This window comes from Melospiza melodia, chromosome 1 (assembly GCF_035770615.1).
Source record: "Melospiza melodia melodia isolate bMelMel2 chromosome 1, bMelMel2.pri, whole genome shotgun sequence".
Taxonomy (NCBI): domain Eukaryota; kingdom Metazoa; phylum Chordata; class Aves; order Passeriformes; family Passerellidae; genus Melospiza; species Melospiza melodia.
Genome location: NC_086194.1, coordinates 110,897,930 through 110,917,440, shown reverse-complemented (window position 1 = coordinate 110,917,440; position 19,511 = coordinate 110,897,930). Strand labels below are relative to the sequence as shown.

The window sequence follows — 19,511 nt, the reverse complement described above, 5'->3', positions numbered from 1 at the left end:
GGTCCTAGGCTGATCTTTCAGATACAATTTGAAGTTGATGTTTTGATTGGCACCCACTTGAGCTGGAAGCGCCGCCCCGCGCCCCCGCCCGCCCCGCCGCCCCCCTCGGCGCAGCACGTGGTGCGAGCCCAGCCCGGGCCGCCGCCGCCGCCGCCGCCGCGCTCGGAGCTGCGTGTGCGTGTGAGTGTGTGTGAGTGCGGGCGCGCGTGTGTCCGCGCAGCTGCTCTGCTCCGCTCCCAGTGTATTTAATGTTTAGCAATGGGCTCCTTTCAGAAAAGCCCCCACTGCTGTATGACAACCTGTCTACACGATTTTACAGCTGTCCAACATTGGGGTTTTGCTGTTTCGCAGCCTTAGTGTGTCCCCTTTTAACAAAAACAACTGTGTTGCTGGGTTTTTTTTCCACCTTTAACATTGAGTCCCCCTTGTCGTCGTTGGACTCAGGAACAAACGAGAGTGGCCGTGAGAGGAAAAGGGGGCTTTGCAGCCAGGCAACTTGTAACAATTTACCACTACCAAAAAAAAAAAAAAAAAAAAAAAAAGGCAGCTAAATAAATAAATAAATGCGATCTCTCTACAGCAACCCACAAACGCCACTCATACACAAACACATACGCGCAACTTTACTGAAAGTCAAAAGGCTCCTAGCAGTACTTCCCAGAAGAATCTTTAGTGAAAGGAAAGGAAAAAAAAAAAAAAAAGAAAAAGAAAGAAAAAGAAAAATAAAAATGGAGGGGAAAAAAAAAAAAAGACCCGCAGCGATGCGATCTTCCCCGCCGCCCTTTCTCCTCCTCATGCCCTGCCGACGGATTGACACTCAGGGACAATTATCATAGGCATTGCGACAGTTCTCGGAATACTGGAAATAAATAATCCCGCAAATCAACAACCTCGACATTTATGCCGAGGGGCACAGAGGACCCCCAGCCCTCGCCCCCGAGCGGGGGTGGGGGTTAGGGGGAAACCGAGTGTCTTGTTGGTTGTCAAAACTTCCATCCTCCCGTTTCACTGGGGACCGAGGGCAACACATCGGGGGGGAAATAGAAGGAGAGGGACGAGGCGGGGGGACACAGGGGACACACACACGAAAGGACCAAAACGAGCTCTTGCCATTATGATCATTAACAACAATGATTAGAGGAAGGGATTTTTTTTTCCTCTCTCCTTCTCTTTCTCCCCTTGGAGAGGGGTGGAAGGTGCAGCGGGAGACAAAGGACTCCTCTGCGAGGGACCGGGCCGCCTTAAGGGAGGCGGGTTGTCACCGCTGTGCCCTGCCTGCGGTGTTGTCCAGTTCCTCGACGTGGCTGGGCTCGCCCGAACCGCGCTGGGACCGCGGGAGCATCGCTCTGCCCGGGCGGCACCGCAAACTTTCCCTTTCCTGCCGCTGCCGGGGCCCTCCCAGCTCCCCCGCTGTGGAAAACGCGGAGCGCGGGGGCGGCGGGCCGAGGGCTGGGCGTTCCTTGCCCCGACCTTCCCAGCCCCGGCGGGACTGCCGGGGGCCGCTCTGCCCCGCGGGTTCGGCGCTCCCGCTCCGCCGGCTGCGGGCAGAGTGCGCGGGGCCGGCCCGGCCGCTCCGTCCCTTCGGAGAGGCCCCGCGGAGGGGCGCGGAGCGGCCGGCCCCGGCCCGGCCCTCGCCGCCGCGGTCCCCGCAGCCCAGGAGCTCCGTCTTTGTGCTGAAGGGGCGGCCGAGCTCTTCCTTAAGGGACAGCGCGGCGCGGAGCGGCCGCAGTCGCAAAGGCCCGCGGCTTTTCGGGATGCGAGTGTTTGCAGGGGAGAGGGGGAAGGGAAGAAGGAGGAGGAGTGGGGGGACGACGGGTGTCTCTCTTCTTTTCCCGAGCCCGGAGAGAGCCAGCCCTAAGGCTCGGGCCGCTCCGCGGGGCTTCGCGCCCCCTCTCCCCGCTCGCAGCAGCGGGCTGAGGCCGGCAGCCCGGATCCCGCCGGGAAGTGGCGGCGCGGGAGCGGAGGGAAATGCCTCCCCTCCTGCCAACGCCCCCGCGGGGTGTCTCCAACCCCGGCCAGCCCTTTCCTCCCCGTGCTCCAGGGAACCGCTCCGTCTCACGGTGTTGATTAAACTTCCTTCCCCATCAGTTGGAAATAGGGAACTTTCCCCTTCCTAGATCTGACAGGGAGAGCAGTACCTCCCCCGCACCGCTCCAAAATCTCACCCTCAAAGCAGGAGAGCGACCCTCAGACAAAAAATGCACCGCCGTAACAGAGCTGAGTGGGACTTGAAATTTGCAGCCTTATTTTGCGAATGGAAGTGTCACATTACAAGGGCTTCAGGTAAATAAAGGTGGGATAAGGCACCGACGCTGCCGAAATCTTCTTAGCTCTTTAGATCTGTGTGGAATGTGTATCCAGAAAAGGTTTCCACTTGGAGGCTTAAGAAATGTGAGTCATCCCCTCCCCCACTCGATCTCATCCTCGGATCGGTTAAGGGAAGAAAAAAAAAAGGGGAAAGAAAAATGAAAAAAGTCTCCTTTGCTTTTCTATCAGCCCTGCATCTTTTTGGTGCGAACTTTGCTACTCTTCACCTTGAGTAAAAATAGAGCAAATAAACACAAAGTGCAGGTTACCTGTAACTGCGATTTCGGAAAGAAAAAAAAAGAAGGGAGACAAGGAAAAAAAAATAAAAAAACAAAACAACAACAAACGTAAATTGGAAGGAAAAGAAAATAGGAAGGAAAAAACCGCCAAGGACGGGAAAAAGTTAGAAGACTGGTATGAAAGCTTTGTTCGTCATCTGCAAAGTTCCTTGAGCAAGGATGAGCAGGGTCCTGCGAACGCCATTAATTATGCACAATTCTGATCAGAAAATGCCAATCCCCACGCGATTCCTGCTCCTGCACAGGACATTGCCCATTTTTTTCCCTTCTGACGGTTTATTAAGTCACTTTAGTAGGCAACCTTTCAAAGCCCTTTTAATTTTTTCCCCCTTGTGCGAGTAAGCTGGGACCAGAGCTGCTACCCTAAGCTACTTAGCTTGAAAATCAGTTTAGTGAAGGTCTGGGAGATTCTGGGTTTATTTCCTCCCGTACAAGACCTATAGCAGGAGCTTAATAACAAAAGTGCGAAAAGAACGAAACTGTACGGAAAATTACAAACATCAGCAGCAGCTGCCCGAAGCGCTAGGAAAATCTTTCCCTAAACCCTGCACCTAAACAGTCCAAAAGGTCGGTGTGATCAACACCTCCTACACATAAGTTAGCTTCAAATTGTTAATAGGTGGAATAAAATACGGATTAAAAAAAAAAGTTTTAATCATAATTCGAAAACAACCCTCTTCCTTTTACTTTTTTCGCCCATTTTTTCCCCTGAGAACTGTGTTGTAGTTGCTTGAACGCCTCCTTAACTTTCTGCAAGACCTAACAAAAAGGAGTGCGGTGCCAACTCATTAGCCGAACAGCGTTTTAAAAGACGATAAACAGTCACGTAGCAAAAAAAAGGATTTGGGCTGAGAGTGAAAAGCAGTCACCTTCCCGTCGGAGAGCGGATGCACATCAGAAATCAGGCGGGAGAGAAATACCTAACAGCGCTGGGCATAATGTGATTATACTTAAGGTAATCGCTTAAAATAAATTGTATACTGTTTAAAAGTAAATCGACCTAAATGGCCACGCTCATCTAATTCAAAGATCATTGGGCAGATAAACTTCTTAAGGAGCCCTTTTTCGAGAAGGGTTTGCTAAGACAGTGTGATCCTTCCAGTTTCTTAAGGCAATGCATCCAGTGCCAAGAGATTTTCTCTTTATTATTAACAAATCAGTTTAGATAGGGGTCCGATAAGAAATGCAAATCCAGACATAGGGGTCGCTGCTTGGCCGAATTTTAACTGAAGGCTGGTTCTGGGGGAATTGACTACAGGGTACGTTTGCGAAGAGGCTGTGTGAAGCTTTTACACTGACTCTACTGAAAAATGAAGTCAGTGATTTTGATCTGCTCCAGATGTCCTAAGAGTGATATTGCAGTGCTGGGAATCCGCACCAAATATCTGAGGCAGTGATGGTAATCAGCGCAACCCATCAGCCAGGGGGGACTGGCAATTGTGATAACCTGCTGCAAATGCGCAGGGCTGGAGATGGCAGTGATAAACCGCTGAAAATATCTTCAAATGGAGATGACAGAGATGTTGAAAGGAGACACCTAACTATGGGGAGAATAGGATACTAAGCAGAGCACAATCTGAGAGTGCAGTTCAGATACTTACTAGTCTACGGTTCACCCGTGTAATTTCCACGGTGATACACGCGTTCGGGCGCCGTGTCCGCGGGCAGATACACGAGCATATGGCCTGGTTGGTAAAACTCGGGGTTTATGCGGCGTTGATAATCAGATCTACCAAAATAAAGGCAGGTTTAGTCGCTAAAGCGCCTTGTTTGTGGCTTGGGGAGAAAAGTTTTCATTTAATTCGGTAACTGATCTGAAACATCCTGGTAACGATTTCTTTTGCAAATCCTCTTTTCATTTTCAGCTCTCACCGGCAATAGACAAAGAAATTTAAGATTATTTCTTCAGTTAATAGTCTGTTTCAATTTTCTTTCCTGTGGAAAGACTGTGAGGGGGAAAAGGAGGTGTGAAAAAAAAATAGATTATCCGTATGTTGCTAATTTTCTGACTGGTCTCAGCAGGTAGTTTCACTGTCTTTTTTTTTTTTTTTTTTTCTTCCTTTTTCCCCCCTAGCTGTATTTTTATTAATGTGTAAGTTTAAAATAAGTCTACCATGTTAAGTATCAATCCTATATATTTTAATGATACATCTGCGCAGGACAGAATCCATTAATTTAATATATCTCTCCTAGATTCTAATTATGCACCGACTGCCGACTATTTGGATCAGTTGACTGAGTTTTCATTAAGTGTATTACATCTGATTTAGCATGGGACCGTGTTTCATTCGAGGACGTTTACTTTTTTGGGGGCGCCGGCAGTGCGCGGGTGGCTCGGCAGGACCGTGGCGGGGTCTCCTCTCTCTGTCCGCCCGCTGCCAGGCCCTGTCGCCGCCGTGCGACCGTCCTGAGCGCTTCTCATCAGCCCTGATTTATGAGCCTTGTTAAACACTCATTATTACTTTGCACCTTTTTTTCTAGCAGGGTCTGGGAAACAACCCCACTTAGTGACAACAGGGCATGTGACAAACAATTATAGGCGGAGAGGTGATGTAGCTGTGGAGCGCCAGGCTCCCCTCTCCTCCCCTTCACGCCCAACCAGAGGAACATTTCTGCTATAAGGAGGGCAAAGGGGGAAGGAGGGAAGGAAGGGAGGAAGGGAAGGAAGGGAGGAAGGGAAGGAAGGGAGGAAGGGAAGGGAGGGAGGAAGGAAGGGAGAGAGGAAGGGAAGGGAAAGGAAGGGAAGGGAGGGAGGGAGGGAGGGAGGGAGGGAGGGAGGGAGGGAGGGAGGGAGGGAGGGAGGGAGGGAGGGAGGGAGGAGGAAGGAAGGAAGGAAGGAAGGAAGGAAGGAAGGAAGGAAGGAAGGAAGGAAGGAAGGAAGGAAGGAAGGAAGGAAGGAAGGAAGGAAGGAAGGAAGGAAGGAAGGAAGGAAGGAAGGAAGGAAGGAAGGAAGGAAGGAAGGAAGGAAGGAAGGAAGGAAGGAAGGAAGGAAGGAAGGAAGGAAGGAAGGAAGGAAGGAAGGAAGGAAGGAAGGAAGGAAGGAAGGAAGGAAGGAAGGATATTTTTAGAAATCTCACTCTAATTTTGACTCTTTATTTCACAGTAACAGCAGCCTCTAGACCTCTGACTGTGCAAATTAATGGTTTGGTTTGTCTAAATAAACACAAACTTGGAATCAGGGATACCTGAGCTATTCCCTAACTGTGAATATGTACACATCTCCAGCGTATACAGGCAGTACAGGAAGGAATCCAAGCCTGAGCAGCTGCAGCGTTTGATTGTACTCAAGGTAGCAGCTAGTGAGGTGTTTAGACAGATTATTTTATTCAGAGAGAGAGAGAGAGCATGTGCTCTCGAAATGAAAAATACAACTTCTTAAAAAAGTAAACTAAGAGAAATTGACTTCTCCCCCCTCCCATATCCTGGTGGTGATTTTTATTAATCCTTTATCAGTTCACCTCAGATGAACTTACATTTATTTGTGATAGCAACGTGAATTCATGGATGTTCTCTTCCTTTGCGCTTTTGCAAATGAGTTATTAGAGCTATGCACACTGGCCTACATGAGCAAGGATTAAAATCTATGGAATGTATCATCTGCCTCTCTCTCTGTTTCTTTCTCTGTCCGTCTATCTACCTATCTATGAATATTTTATGGGTCTGAACTTAATTAACAAAATAATTTCCATTTTGTCTCCAAAATGATCAACAGCAATTATGTGAGTTTTTTAAGGTTTATAATTTTATGTCACCAGACTGTTGCTTGGGGGCAGAGGCACAATTGCCGTGCCAGCTGCAGTTGTATTTATTTGGTTTTTTCCTGTCTTGTTCCTGTAGGGCTGCATTATGCAGTTTTTAATTAGTTTGTGTTTGTATTTCACCCGTCCCAAATCAATGCCATCCTGGAGCAATGCAATGTAAATTCCTGCAGTACAGGTGTAGCTGCTAGCTCTGGAACACTAGGAAACTCATGTCTTACAAATGAAAGCAGTGAATGCCATTCAGCCAAACTGTCAGCTTTAAACAGCCAAGAGGAAGGAGATCAAAGCAGAGAGCAGGAACTTCTACTCTCCAGATTAGTCTTTATGGTTTGAACGCCTAATGCTATTAAAGGGAACCAGGACATATAGCACATCGTTGGCTACAAAGTTACTTCTAATTTTGCTAAAGTCCTGCCTTATTTTGGCCAGTGTAAGCCTTCAGAGCATTTCAAGATGCACTGTTTCCTTTGAGGCCTAGTAGCTACTCATCGGAAATTATGCAGAACTAATACCTTCAGAGACACATTTCTGTTTGTGCACATATTTATATAACTTATCGCCTTTTGAAAGATAATTTTGATTTCCTTCTAGGTTCCACAAAGTCTTTTAATAGAACTTGCAGCAATAAAACCTGAAATTCTAGTATCTCCAGACATGAAAAGTCCCTTTATGTTGTGTTTGGTGTCTCTTCTTTCTTGAAATGACCTCTGTACGGTGGTGTATAAATCTATTATTCCAGTCACCGGGGAATTCTTTTAAAGCTTTCTTTTTTTTTTTTTTTTTTTTTTTTTTGTCAGGAATAAGAGATCGTTCATCTTTAACTAGGCCACATAGAAATTATGATTCAACAGCAGTGTATATTTAATTAGAGTAATCTCACTTGAATTTAATTACCTAATGAATTATTTGTTTAAAAGGTAAAAAGGCTTGTTTGCCAAGTACAGTGCAACCCACTGATAAGAACTTCCGTTATAAGAACATTAATATTAAAAAAAAAAAAAAGCCCACAAACCCACAATATTTTATGGTTTTACATTTTAACTCTTTGCTTCTGCCAGCCGTCGGTGGGCACGCCGAGACCGCTATGATCAGGGCTCCCTTCCACTCCCGGCGGGAGCCTTGCAGAGCCCGCCGCCGCCGACTCGCGTAAGTAACGCGCCTCTCCGCGCCTCTCCGCGCCGCTCCGGCGGGCGTGGGGGCGAGGGAGGGACGGGCGCGGACGGCTCTGCCGGCTGCATTGCGGGGCGAGGAGCCGGCGCCATCCGGCGAGGGGCGCTGAGGCCGCCCGGCCGCAGTCGGTGGAGGGGCTGCGCGGCGCTCCGCGCCCTGCGGAGCATCTCGGGCAGCCGCCGGGATCGGAGCCGCTCCGCAGGGTTGCTGTCCCTTCCTCTCAGCGCCGCGTCTGGGAGAGGTCCTGGTCGGGAGCAGGAAGATGTCAGTGCGGGGCAAGCTACAAAACAGTCCTCATCTATTTTTTGTTTTTCCTCTCTCAATTTCCCCCTAGTCTTAAGGTCAGTGCAACTAATCACAGTCCTTTGATTATTTATGCTTCTTCAGCCGTGGCAACAAAAACTGGCCAGCCTCTGCCCTTGACCTTTCTCCTCGGTTCCCAAGTTTTCCTGCTACTCGCATTGTTTCTTTTAAAAATACAACGCATACAGTGCTGAACTGCAACACCTGTCAGAAGATTCATCTGAAAACACCACAACTCGGGTATTAACTGGCCCAGAAAAAAAAAATTAAAAACAGAAAAAACCCTTTGATTTCCCCTTTTTTAAAAAACTTATTCAATAATGGGAAGCTGTCCTTGATGTATTCTACTTACCTGATGCAGAGAAACTAGGTCAAAAAAATTTTGGTGGGTTTGTTTGTTTGCTTCTGCCCTGGCAGTCATCTCTATGGTTTGACAGTGGGTCCTCTCTAAGGTGTCGCTGGGCGGCCACTTGTCGCTTGGACCGAGAACTTTCGGTCTGTCCTTCCCCCTTCCCCGAACACAACAAGGCCATCAGCAGGGCCTGAACTGGAGTGCGAGGAGCAGCAAGGGGTCAGATCGACCTCTCCTTCCCTTGCTGCCTCAGCAGTGATGCTCTGGCACTACACAGGAAGCTGGATCTCAGTTAGATTAGAAAACAGATCTTAAAAGGTATCTCTGGAGGTGGGGAAGGTGGCCTGGGGATGCCAAACGTGAAAGAGGTATTTCTTCCTTACCTTCCTTTGGTAGGGAAGAACCTTCCAAGCATTTCTGCTTGAGAAACACCAGCAAGAAGGAAAGGAGTGCATGTGCATACCCTAAGCATGGGCAGGGAGGGTAAAAGTAGGTGCAAGCTTAAAACAAAGCTTGAGCAATGTTCAGGCACCATTTCAAGACGCAGCCATCCTTGGGAGTCCCTAATGGGTGACAGTGAAGCTCCCACTCATGCAGTCCTGCAGCGAAGGCCAGCGCCATTCATTAGCCCATGAGCGCGGATGAGCCCAACCACCAGGGGCAGAGCAGCAGAAATACCCACGGATCAAACATGAAACTTGTCTGCTCGGCAGGGAATTCTCTCCCGGTCCCCCTTGGCCCCAGGTGGCCATGTGGGGGCGAGGTGGCGAGGGCAGCGAGCCGCCGGCCGTGCTGCGCGGCCCCGCCGCACCTCCGGGCCCGCAGGGCCCTCACTGCGCTCCTGCGCCCTTTTTGTCGCCGAAGGTGTTTTCCAGGTTTTCCAGAGCTGCTCGCCCTGCTGCAGGCACACCTGCTCAAACCCTCAGCAGCTTGAGCTGTGCGAAACTTACTCCCAGCGGTTCAGGGAGGCGAGGAAGGCCCCTCTCGGCCTGGGGGTCCAAGGCACGGTGGTCTGGGGTGGTCTGAACATCAGCAGGAAAGGAGTGGTGAGAACGAGCCTCAGTCACTGCTGTTCCGTGAATTCTCCATTTAAGGGCAGGGGCCCTAATTTTTTAAATGAGTTTTGGAGGTCTGGTGAAGTGAAGCTGTTTTATGTACGGATGGCAATAGCTGCTATTGCTGGGGGAGCATTGGGGCTTACCAGCTCACCAGCACCACAACTCTTGTTTCAGGGTGCCAGAAATGTTTGATGACCATTTTGCACTTTAAGGTAAATATACCAAGTGCTGAACCCAAGAGTAGCCTCAGATCTGTTACAGTGAGAATGGAATATTGACTTCAGAAAACCTCAAACCTCATGATTACATTAAAAATGTGTAATATATTCAAAGCTCAGATCATTGTCATTTTCAGATCTTAGAGCAAAATTATCACAACATTTCACTGTTTATAGTCACATAAATATGTTGGTCTCCTCTACTGTGTGTCATTTGCACACACTGTTATTAGAATCAACTGGCACCCTCACTGAAATGTTTGTAATGACTTCAGGATATTATGGGAGTTATAGATCTGCAGGCATGGCATTTTAATTCTTGAGGACCTATGCTTTCCTTAAAGTTACAAGTGCAGTTGCCACAGCGCAGCTACATAATGTAGTTTATTCCATTATTTTTTATAAACAAATACCCACATTATCAGATCATATTTAACTGTGTGCTTTTATTCTTACCCTCTTTGGATCATCTAAGTATTTTCACTGTATTTTTACAGATAAACTACAGCTGTATAATTTCAATCATGTAGTTGTGGTAGGACAAACTATTAAATAAATCTTAGGCTAGAACTTATTGAATTAAAATTCCTCACCAAAGCTTCTCAGATTCTTTTTAATATTCAATAAACAGAGTAATTTACAATGTCATTCTATCTCCTCTATAGCTTTCTTCTAACACTGCAGCATTAGTAGCAGTTGGTGTGTTTTCTCTCTTTGGTTTCTTTTTCCTTAGATGTATAGTCACTCTTTTTGCTATTATAATTGATTTATGTATCCATTGATGTGTGCTGCATTTTAATGACGACTCTTTGTTTTATCCAATAACACTTTTCAATAAGATTGTTTGGACTGCATTTTAAGGACAGGTGCAAACTGATGCTCAGAGTTTTAATGCCCAGTGTTGACCCAGGCAAGATTTTTGCACTCAAATAAGACTGTACATTTTTATGCATTTTTACACTTGCCTACATTTTTTACTTTACTTTAGGCTTACTAAAATGTAATTACCTTTCTCCTTTTGTTTCTTTCTTCTACACTAATATGCTAAATTCTATGAGGCCCATATCTTTTATATCTTTTCTTTCTAACAACTCCAGATTATATTTGAATGGCAGGACAGTTTGAGCTTGACCTGTATCGAACAGCACTGGCCCATTGAGAGCATTGCAACAGGATAACGGTGAGAGCAGAAATAAAGTGGATTTAATAAAATAATAGTAATGAAGTGGAAATACAGCAATTAAACACCTTATTATAAGAAAATCCCTCATATGTGGTTCTTAAACAAACTAGTGGGCTAATAATATGACTTTTTTTAAAAACAAAGTTAATCATGTTCTCTGTTGAAATACTTGTCTAGATACTGTTAGAAACAGAAAACTTAAAAAAATATTTCTTTAGGGTTGGGAATCTTGTACAAATCACTGTGGCAATTTGTAGACCTTGGTGTGCAATAATGAGCTGCACCATTGTACTCTAGAAATTACCACTGAATTTATTATATTGATTGACTGCAGTTTTTCCTCCTCAAAACTGCAGTTCCCCATCCCATATGTTTCATTTTACTTATGCATGGTAGTTCCCTGTCAAAGGTGGCAATTTTGGGGTTTTTTTGGCTGGGCTTGAGAGCATTCAAATAATAATGATAATATCACATTCATTGTTAAGATTTTATGTATAACTATACTGCTTCAATTTACAAGACATTTTATGCAATATGTGTATTCTACTGTTTCCTCATATGTTTTGCATTGGTCACAGACAAGATAAATTTTAGAAGACTAAGTCATGATGCTCAGAGACTTGCAGACATTATTAAGAACAGTGAAGAATTATGAGCCTTCATTAGCACAACAGACCCAAATTAAGACCCTCAGTTCAGCAGCTGGAAACCTTTTGGGGTTGATTACTACATGCAAAGGGAAAACATGCAAGGAACTACTTATTCAGTATACTCTGTACCTCAAATTAAAGAGACTACTGGTGGAGTAAAAATATCTGTTAGCTTGGGTGTAGATAGTGGGGCCTGAAGCATTTTTATTGTGTCCACCTATGTCTATAAGTTCAAATATTTAACACCTGGATGCTTTTTTAATATTACACGATACTCAAAGACAGATACTAATCCAAGCAGATGTTTTGAAGGCCAGGAAAGTAACAGGTCATATCCTACAGTGCTGGGGTGATAACGGACAAGGAAATTCCCATTTTCTGTTTCACCTTTTACTTGTTTTCTCAGGTTTTCCATGAGGGTCACAGAGTTAGGCAACAACAATTCAGTAGTTCACAGAAGGTTTTGATCTCTCTCTTGCCCCATCTCAGGCCAACAAGCATTTGCAGTAGCTCATACGGTGCTGGCATCACTGCTGTAATTGCACTAACCCAGAACAGTGTTGCCATAAACATTTCTATGCTAAGCTTAATAATTCTAATGCTTCGTGGAAGCAGTCTTGGTGCAGTTGCATTGATGTAGTAGATGCTGCCAGCGTAACTCACAATAATCTTGCAATCCTTACAAAGCCTGCTCTCTGCAATTTCCTTCTACTTCACATTATTTACTTGGTCTAAACTATTTGCTGTTTCACAGAGTGATAAATACCAGTTCATTTATTTCAAATAAAATAATCTCTTCAGGTATTGATTGGTGCTCTGACTAATCCCCACTTCATGAGTCCATCTTGGGACCTGTTGGGAAGTTTCCCCATAATGCAGTGCTACTCCATAGCTGAGCCAACTTCTGTGTTAATATAACAGATTTTCACCTGCACAGAGGTTTGCTGAGAATTTTTTACATTGCTGCAAGTTTATACACTCCTTTAAACTAAGATAAGCTCTACAGGCATTAAAAAGGACTTCTTTAGCAGAGGCTGGAATACTTGATATAAAAGAAGCTGTGGTCAAGAACCTTTGACATTTCAATTTCACTGCATCATTTTTTTAGCTGTGAGACTTTGTGACTGAAGAACAGTCCTTGGAGTCTGAGAACAGGACAGCCAAATTATTCTCATTTGGTAGGACACAGAAACAGCAGAATAGCCCTTCTTGGGGGAAGAAAAAACTCCATGTTGAGAAGGCCATTGGACTTCTGTGTCTCCACTGAACAGCAAAGCTATTAATGATGTGCTGATATATGAAAGTTGGAACCTACTAGTTACTTTCTTTAGGGTACCAATCTTTCTTTCCAAACTCAGTATACTTTATTTTTCATCCTTCTTTTTTAGGTCTTCTCATCTTGTTTCTCATCTTTGCCCATTAATCACCACCATTTTTCTTTTGTCTCCATATACCATGTTTGTATTTGTCCATCTTTCTTGTCTCAGTCTTGTCAGCTTCCTGTTTAATCCTACAGTAAAACTACTCTTGCTCTTTCAGTTTTTACTGAAAACAACATCCTTATATTCATCATGTTTATCTGTACTTCGTAGCTGAAAAAGATTTCAGAGAAGGGATTGACTTTCTGCATGTTCATATAATTCCTACTTCATCTAGGACCCTTTATTTATTAATTAAGCAATAATTAATAAATAAAAAAAAATCCATTTTCCATCGATGTACTTATCCTGCTTAAAAATTATAAGTTTAAGCAATTAGGAACTCAGGTAACTCCTCATGTAACTATAATTGTGTGACTAATTATGTTATCCTTTTCACTTCACTGAAACTTACACTTGGAAGAACATGTATGTATGCAAGAGTTAAAAGCATTTCTGGATTCGTTTGCTTTTGCTTTTGCATTCCTAACAGTTGCTTGTTAATAGGAACTGTTTATGGTAAAAATGGTGGCCTGTGGATGCAATCTGACCTTCAGCTGGAGCTGATACAAAGCACCTTTACAGTTTGTCTTCTGACTGCTCACAGTGTAAGGAAACAGTATTAATGTATGTGTGTTTAACTGGACATCATGCTTCCATGCATGTAGCACTTGGACTGTTTCCCCAATAGTAAGAATGATTATTCAAACACATACAATTTTGAACACTTTTTTTTTTTTTTTTTTTTTTTTTTTTTTTTTTTTTTTTTTTTTTTCACAGCTGTTTAAATTTACTTGGCAGGAGTAGAAATGAGGTAATACATATGAGAAATAAAATAAAATGTTAACACCACCAAAAGGATAACTTCAGCCAGCTTGGTAAATTCATGGGACATGTGGGGATGCAGCCAAGGGCATGGAGAGACAGATGAAGACACAGTGAGGAAGGCTCTTCAGTTCAGGACCTGAGCCTGAGAAGTGAGCAAAGTCTCGATGGGGGGCAGTTTCTAGTGAGGCCCCTCAGCAGCTCATGTGGGAATCCATACTGTTTGTTACTAACCTAGGAGGTAGGTCAGAGTGTAACTCAGCAGGATGGGAGTGCCACGTTGGGTGGGAGTGGCCCTTTCCCTGGAAGGCAGACTGTTTTCAGAAGGACATAGGTAGGCTGGAGAAAATCCAGCAGAAATCTCATGAGACTCAGCACAGAATGTAGAGACCTGGCCCTGGTCTGGGAAGCCATCCTCCTTCCATCCAATCTTAGCATCAACTTTTTGAAAGGCAGCTTTATAAAATAGGACCTGATGGCCCCAGTGGACAGCAGAGGGGACATGAGCCAGCAGCAATCAGCACTGCAGTGAATGAGACCAACTTCATAATGAGCAGTAATAGTGTGAGTGCAGCCAGTAAGAAGGAAGTAGTTATATTAGTGGAGTGGGTGTCAGTCTCTTCTCCCAAACAACAGGGGATAAGATGAGGAAATACTCAGGTTGTGACAGGGAAGGTGTAGACGGGATATTAGGAGTAATTTCTTCACTGAAACAATTGTCAAGCATTGGTACAGGCTGCCCTGGGAAGTTATTGGGCCACGAGGTATTTTAAAGATGTCTAGATGTGGTGCTTAAGGACATGGTTTAGTGGCAGACTTGGCAGCGCTAATGGCTGGACATGAAGATGTCCTTTTCCACCTAAATGATTCTGTGTTTCTTCTTTAATTAGCACTTGTGAGACTCCAGATGAAGGACTCTGTCTATTTTTGATGATACAAAATTATCTTATGTTATTTTGTATAAGATTACCAAATAACAAAGACCAAAGTCATAGAATGTGAAGTACATGAGAAGAACAGGAATGGCTTGAAATGCATTTTGTAGTGTTGAAATAGAAGCATTCTTTGACCTTTCTTAATCCTAATTATTATTCTTATTTATGAAAGAACAAGTGCTGCTAAATAAAAGATATAATTTTAATTGTGGAATTAACTGTAATTACATGTCATTATGAAATATTCCATAATTTTGTAATTGCTTAAACTGTTGGTATTTACTGAACATAATTTACAGTAATTCCTTTATTCTTTCTTTGTCTAACCAATAATTATCTTTGTAATAGGTAGTAGAATTGTGAACTGAACAAAACTGTACACATCAAGTGTTCACAACATTTCTGTTTCTCTTTTGTTTCTGTAGGAATCCAAAACAAAGTTAATCTGATCAACAGGGATCAATAGAAAAGTGAGTGAAGATTCTTATTTCTTTGAAGTCAGGGAAGGCAATGAAATAATCCTCCTAAACAATGAAGGCCTTTAATTCAGAGTTTTGAACACTGAAAGGCATTGTGAAGTGGGATTTGCAGTGTTTCTGGTATTAATTTAAACTGTACAAGCAGGTGCAGTAGTTGGAGGTGAATTACTTTTCCTACATTTTTGTGATATTATAAGGCAAAAGTCACAGAAAAGTCCCAGACCTGATTTATGGACTGCAAGAGTAAAAAAAGTCTTAGAAGAACTTCCTTTTGCTTTACCCTCTATGTTCCCATCCCTAATTTAAATGTATCCATCCTCCTTTCTCTGTGTTCTCTTTAGGTCCACAAGCTGAGGGACATCTCAGCAGGACTCTGCACCCACGCGAGCTGGCTTCCTCTGGCAGAAACACCAGCCAGTTCTTCAGCCTCCATCTACTTGGTGCCTTTACCTGAAAAACTGGTAGTGGACTGGGCTGCAGAGGACCCTTCTGTGAAATTTTGGAACTGAGGAATGCTTAAGACAACATAGGACTTGTCCACCACCCTGAGTCACAGGTAGTTGGTTCATCAGATGGGTGACACACAGCAGCAGGGCAGGGACTTGCCAGCCAGGATTCTGTTGCACCATTTCCAGGATCTAGAAGTGGCAAAGGGGCCACTTGAGAGTTCAGGACACTTGACATTATTTGGTGATGATTCAAGTCCAGGAATGTAAATCCAGTCTTGTTCCAGAAGCCAGGGTCTTATTTGCCTGGGGACCACCAGACAGGACCTGGAGTTTGGTGGCAGGTCCGAGGTCAAGAAGGGAAGTCAGTCTGTGGATCTGAGCCCAGTCCAGCAGACTGCACAGCTGGGCATGGCTGTGACAGGCCTGAGACTGGCACACTCACAGCACAGCTCTGTGAAGCAATGGCCCCAGGCTGAGCGGGAGCAGAGCCCGGTGTGTGTGGGCACCCACGCAGGGCTGTGAGCCCAAAACCTACACGTGCCCTTAAGGCCTTGATCAGCCCATGGCATGGAGACTGACCAGTATTCAGAGAGCAGCACTAGGAGGTGGATCTTAGCTGGAAGGGGCAGTATCAGACAGAAGGAAGGATGCAAAGAAAGTCCCTCTGGCTCATGCTGAGGCAGCCAACCAGGATGGACAGAGGAAAGCACAATGGGCTCGCATTTGGATGAAGCTGATGGCAGTGCTTTTATGGATAGCAGGAGGATGATGTTTTCACTCTCTCTATTTCTGCCTACTGCACAGGCTTGAGAAAATGCACCCTGCAGTAGGCCACCTACTGTCAGTCACCTTTAATTTGTTTAAGGTAAAAGAAGGTCTTATAAATCTTCTCCTGATTTCTTCTATCCCATCTCCTGATTCCTTTCCTATTCAGCTAGAGTCTATTTGGCAATGAAAATATTAATGTTAAATATTTATGTTAATATGTCCAGTTCCATATATCTTACAGAAGGAACTGAGGATTGATTGCTTGTTCTCTTTGTCTTGATCTTTCACTTGATTTTGTCTTTCCTGTTCTTGTAATGTGAGTGAAAATTCAAATTTTGAACCTTGGGTTAAAGAGTTTGTCTTGACCTTATGCCAAACCTGCTGACTTTTTTACTCTGTGTTATTGTTCCTAGCTTCTAGGAAGGAATAAATGGGTAAAATCAGCCTTATTGTGGATTAGCAACTCTAATCATGGTGACTGCAGTCATTATGAGGACCATTTAAAATGTATTTATTCTGCAAGTTGTCTTTGGGGTTTTCTGTCTACCTGCAAGAAAAAATACTGTCCTCCAGCCTACTTACCTCTAGGAACTCAGGGACCCTCAACCATCAAAGCTGTCACAGAAGATTGGTTAATGGCATTATGGGGAGAGGCAGGATGCCAGAGTGTTGTTCTTATCTTCAAATAACATCTCCCTGAATAAGGTCCTCTTTGTTTTGGGAGCCATGGGTGTGTTTTGTATGCACTGTTCATTTATTTTTTCAGTTACGTGTTCAGAGATAACACAGGTTGAACTAATTGTCTAAATAAGATTTGGAATTTAACAAATTACAGTGTTCAATAACATAATTTTCTTTGACAAAAACAACACAGGTAGTGCTCTCCTACTTTGACAGCTCTGGGAGCTAGAGTTGATTCAGAAGTGCAAGAATGAGATTCTAAAAGCGTAAGGAAATAAGAAATGTTATTTATCACTGTTTCAGTGTCACCAACTTGTTATTTTTATTGTTCTTCAGAATAATGGGATTTATTGAAGCAGTTTATCCTCACATCACGTAATACACGTTGTGCTTGAAGAACGAGGAGGATTCAAAATAGCAAAACATAAAAAAAGCACTTTAAATGTAACAGAAATCCACAGCAACACTACACTTTAAAACCTACCCTGTTTCTATCTGGAACAAGCAGAAAACAAGTACATGTGGAAAAGAATAGTTCAGTTATTAAAACCACACAAATGGAGATATTTGCATAGTTACTGCCATGCTCAAATGAAAGAAGATAATTGTGTGTATGAAAGGTTTTCAACAGCTGTCTTTGAAATCAAATAAAGAATTAGATAAACATGCTGGCTGTTTTGCATCTGGGATACATACACCAACACTCAATATTCACAAATCACTAAGTGGTTGTTGGACACCTGAAATTCTATTGATTGCTAAAGCTCAATAATGTCTCAGAGACTTGATCAAAAGATCAGGCAAGCAAGCAAGTAATTATATAGTATTGTGAGTCTTAGCGTATACAAAATACACTGCAAAGAGCAAACATTCTGACTAGATAAATAACCTCAGTTTGGTATGGCAGCAGCTATAACAGGAAACCTTTCAAATGTTGATTACATAAAATTAAGGACGATACAGTGAAAAAGAGTACTGTAAATCAGACAGCAGGGAATTTCAAGGATCACAAATCCTTGCCTAATATAAATTACAGCAATAAATTCTAGCATGGATTGTTTCTTTTATAACAGTGGTTACCAAGAAAATAGGAATTGTGAGCTAAAATTCCAGGGCATTTAAATCATGATAGTCCCTAGAAGTTTAATTGCTTTATTTTGCTTCCAGCTTGCTAAAAAGTGAACACAAGTAATAGATATAAAAAATAGATATAAAACTGTTTGATTGTATAAATTAATATTTGTTTCCTTAGATTCTATGTTAAGTCAACAAATAACTTCCTTATTGTAGTTATTATGGTGACTGGAAATAAATTGTTAGCCTTATTCCTTCTCATAGATTTTTAGCACGACCCTATCGACATACATTCATGTTTTGAGAATTCCACTGAAAACTGTGGAAAGATACCAGTGCAAAACTGGCTCAAGAGTCAGTCTTAGGGCTTGGCAGAGGTTGTTGACCCCTGGATCTTGTCATTATTACAAAACACTCAAAACACCAACTGCCTGAAAGATAATAGTGATTAAAAAAAAAAAAAAAAAGAAATCTTTTAAGATTAACTCCTAGAGCATTGAGCCTTGCTTTTCATCTCACTGGAGTTATTAGTCATCTCTCAGATGGCTTAACAGGAATGGTCACCATATTGTAACCCTGGGCTCTGATTGTGGGGATGGCCTTTTGCTGTAATTAGAAGAAAGATATTGCCTCAGAGAAAACTGTGGTGTAAACATGTAGTGCTCTGGCTAGCATTAATCTATTTTGATATGAAGTGATCTGACATCATGGGAAGCCAAAGAAGATTTTCTTCATGTGGCTTACAAACAAAAAGAAGAGCACTGCAAGACTACAGAAAAACACAGCTCTAACAATGTTTATAATTTGGCCTGAGGTTGACTCCACAGTACCTGCAGGCAATCTCACACAATGCAAAATACCACTGAATTCCAGCTCTCTTTACTAGGCAGTTCTTAATGGACATTAGCTAGTCATCATGTCCTCATGACTAGTTACATGTAAAAGCAATGTTGTGCATAAGTTCACCTGGGACCCCATATATTTCTGGTCAAGCTTCTCAGAAAAAAAATTTCTGATGCTGCAAATAGCATGTTCCTGTCCTTTGACAACAGTCCAAAAAGACAGGCTAGATAAAAAAAAAAAGTCATCTCTGTTCTACAATGTACATTTCACTGTAACCAAAGTATTCAACAGGTCCTGTCCAAAACTAGGACTTCAACTCTGTATCCTACTATAAGAGATGCTGGGTGCTTAAGAATTTCTGCAATTTCCCCACAGAATTATAATGTTTTAGGACCTAAGACTGCAATTATGTTGTTTAAAGAAAAAGATGAGTCTACAGCTACACAGTATCATCTGATGCCACTGACAATGTGACATTGATTATATATAGACAGCAATCCTGAATTTTTCTGCAATACTCCAAGGAAGTGTGAGTGAAGATTTGAACCCATTATTTATTTACCTAGGATGCTCCCACAAAAATTTCAATTCTATACCTTCAGGCTTCACAGCTGAAGTAGAGCCATTACTGGGGTAAGATGGAAACATTGGCAGTAGTGTAATGCCTCTGTAGTGAGGCAGGAAGGAAGCACAATTTCTGTACCTCACAGGATTGCTCTACACAGGACTGGTTGTTCT

The 19,511-nt window shown here is 43.3% G+C and overlaps 1 long non-coding RNA gene across 1 annotated transcript; it reads left to right on the top strand.

The window, feature by feature from the left end:
* Positions 1–10,582: 10,582 nt before the first annotated feature.
* Positions 10,583–18,356, top strand: LOC134430078 (uncharacterized). Its single transcript, XR_010030725.1, has 3 exons — positions 10,583–10,648; positions 14,905–14,949; positions 15,300–18,356. It is a non-coding gene; the product is annotated as an uncharacterized LOC134430078 (long non-coding RNA).
* Positions 18,357–19,511: the final 1,155 nt, after the last annotated feature.